This window comes from Elephantulus edwardii, unplaced genomic scaffold (assembly GCF_000299155.1).
Source record: "Elephantulus edwardii isolate Elephantulus edwardi_28Jun2011 unplaced genomic scaffold, EleEdw1.0 scaffold00360, whole genome shotgun sequence".
NCBI classification, from domain to species: Eukaryota; Metazoa; Chordata; class Mammalia; order Macroscelidea; family Macroscelididae; genus Elephantulus; species Elephantulus edwardii.
In genome coordinates this window covers 1,738,924-1,741,870 of record NW_006400110.1, presented here as the reverse complement: position 1 = coordinate 1,741,870, position 2,947 = coordinate 1,738,924, and the positions used below count along the sequence as shown (strand labels likewise).

The following is a 2,947-nucleotide window of genomic DNA, read 5'->3' as shown; positions in this document are numbered from 1 at the left end:
TGGCGGTTCAGACGTAGGCAGCTGCAAATTAACAAACTCAGAGAGGGCCGTATTGTGTTTTTTGGAGGGCCTTTTGTCTGAGGTTCTGCAGAGTCTATGAGCTGTCTCTGAACTCCCGTTTACCCTCTTGTGTGTGTATCGGAACCAAGTCCAACGCCTCTTGGCCTCTCTCTTGCCACCTGTGTGCCGCCACACCGGCCACGGCTCTGAGAAGAGCCTCTTTTGTCCAGTGGTGATCTCTAGAAATAGTCCTCCTGGCGGGGCTCGGGGTAGTGGGGGGCGGGGAGATGAATGCTGCAGCCAGCAGCTACCCCATGGCCTCCCTGTATGTGGGTGACCTGCACTCAGATGTCACCGAAGCCATGCTGTATGAAAAGTTCAGCCCTGCGGGTCCTGTGTCCATCCGGGTCTGCCGAGATAGGATGGATCACCCGTCGCTCTCTGGGTTATGCATATGTCAACTTCCAGCAGCCAGCTGATGCTGAGCGGGCCCTGGACACCATGAACTTTGATGTGATTAAGGGAAAGCCAATCCGAATCATGTTGGTCACAGAGAGATCCCTCTCTCAGAAAATCTGGTGTGGGAAATGTCTTCATCAAGAACCTGGACAAATCAATAGATAACAAGGCACTTTATGATACTTTTTCTGCTTTTGGAAATATTTTATCCTGCAAGGTGGTGTGCTATGAGAACGGCTCTAAGGGTTATGCCTTTGTCCACTTCGAGACCCAAGAGGCTGCCGACAAGGCTATTGAGAAGATGAATGGCATGCTCTTCAATGACCGCAAAGTGTTTGTGGGAAGATTCAAGTCTCATAAAGAGCGGGAAGCTGAACTTGGAGCCAAAGCCAAGGAATTTACCAATGTTTATATCAAGAACTTTGGGGAAGATATGATGACAGCTTGAAAGAGCTGTTCAGCCTGTTTGTTAAGACCCTAAGTATCAAGGTGATGAGAGATCCCACTGGGAAATCTAAAGGCTTTGGCTTTGTGAGTTATGAAAAACACGAAGATGCCAGTAAGGCTGTGGAAGAGATGAACGGAAAAGAAACTGGTGGGAAAATCATCTTTGTAGGCCGTGCACAGAAGAAAGTTGAACGGCAGGCTGAGTTAAAACGGAAATTTGAGCAGCTCAAACAGGAGAGAATTAGTCGCTATGGGGGGGGGGGAATCTTTACATTAAGAATTTGGATGACACCATTGATGATGAGAAGTTAAGAAAAGAATTTTCTCCATTTGGATCAATCACCAGTGCTAAGGTGATGCTAGAGGCTGGGAGAAGCAAAGGGTTTGGCTTTGTTTGCTTCTCATCTCCCGAAGAGGCAACCAAAGCAGTCACGGAGATGAACGGACGCATTGTGGGCTCTAAGCCACTGTATGTTGCTCTGGCCCAGAGGAAAGAAGAAGGAAAGGCTCACTTGACCAACCAGTATATGCAGCGGGTGGCAGGAATGAGAGCACTCCCTGCCAATGCCATCTTAAATCGGTTTCAGCCTGCAGCTGGGGGCTACTTTGTGCCTGCAGTTCCACAGGCTCAGGGAAGACCTCCTTATTACATGCCGAACCAGCTAGCACAGATGAGATCTAATCCACGCTGGCAGCAAAGTGGGAGACCTCAAGGCTTCCAAGGAATGCCAAGTGCTGTACGCCAGTCTGGGCCACGTCCAGCTCTTTGCCATCTGGCTCCAACTGGTGTACCCACAGCTGTGCAGAACCTAGCACCTCGGGCTGCCGTAGCTGCTGCGGCTCCTCGGGCTGTGGCACCATACAAATATGCCTCCAATGTCCACAGCCCTCATCCTGTGCTACAGTCTCTACAGCCCCCGCAGGCTGCAGTCCATGTGCAGGGTCAGGAGCCCCTAACTGCCTCAATGCTGGCTGCAGCACTCCCACAAGAACAGAAGCAGATGCTGGGAGAACTTCTGTTCCCACTCATCCAATCAATGCATTCAACCCTAGCTGGAAAGATTACAGGGATGTTGCTGGAGATAGACAACTCTGAGCTGCTGCACATGCTAGAGTCACACGAGTCTCTCCGCTCCAAGGTGGATGAAGCTGTGGCGGTTCTACAGGCTCATCATGCCAAGAAAGAAGCTGCCGAGAAGGTGCGCGCTGTTGCTGCTGCTACCTCTTAGACAAGGAAAAACGATTCAAAAGCCAAGTAACTCCCTTCTGGATTTCAGCTCAGATGAAGACTTCCTCGCTTGTCCTATGGACCTCAACATCAAGAACTACAAATTGCAAGTTTAATAGGTCATTTTGTAGCAAAAGGCCAATTATGAAACATCTAGAATTTTTCAATTATCTAACTATTGTCTGGGTTCTGCTGTAGCCCAGGAAAATTTTTTTTCTATTGTGGGTTTTGGTTTTTCCACCCTCCAAAAAAGTGATTTTATTTGATGTACCCAAATCTTAATAAAAAAGAAAAATCCATTAAAAAAAAAGAAAAAATTGTGGTTCATTTACATGATAGAATACTACGCTGCATGCAAAGGCAATAATTTTGAAAATTACTATGTAACTGGGGTAGGGGTAGGGATATTTGAGAGCATTATGCTTAGTGAACTAACTCAGTCCCATAATAGCAAATACAAATATTTTTCAGTTCCTAGGACTGTGTATTTGCCAAAGCCTTCAGTGCAGCTTGGCCTTGTTCCTTCATTACTACTAATCTTCCAGTAGTTAGCCATACTGTGGTAGCTTGTGTATTACAGTGACGCTGGAAGGAATGTCTTAGAAATTTCAAATACCGGCAGTGTAACCCATGATGAACAGGTTCTTTGGAGTTTCCATACTAAAACAGACTAAGGCATAGGACTGAAAATCCACATATGAAATAATAGGCCTTCAAAAACCCTACAAATAATGAAAGAACAGTGCTGGATACAGTGCCAGAAGATTAGCCCTTCCATTTGAAAGGTAATCAAATATGAACTGCATCTTCAAT

General features: G+C 46.7%; 1 pseudogene; it reads left to right on the top strand.

Moving 5' to 3' along the window:
* The first annotated feature begins 287 nt into the window (after positions 1-287).
* LOC102848260 lies at positions 288-2,135 on the top strand (annotated as a pseudogene).
* The last annotated feature ends 812 nt before the right edge of the window (positions 2,136-2,947 follow it).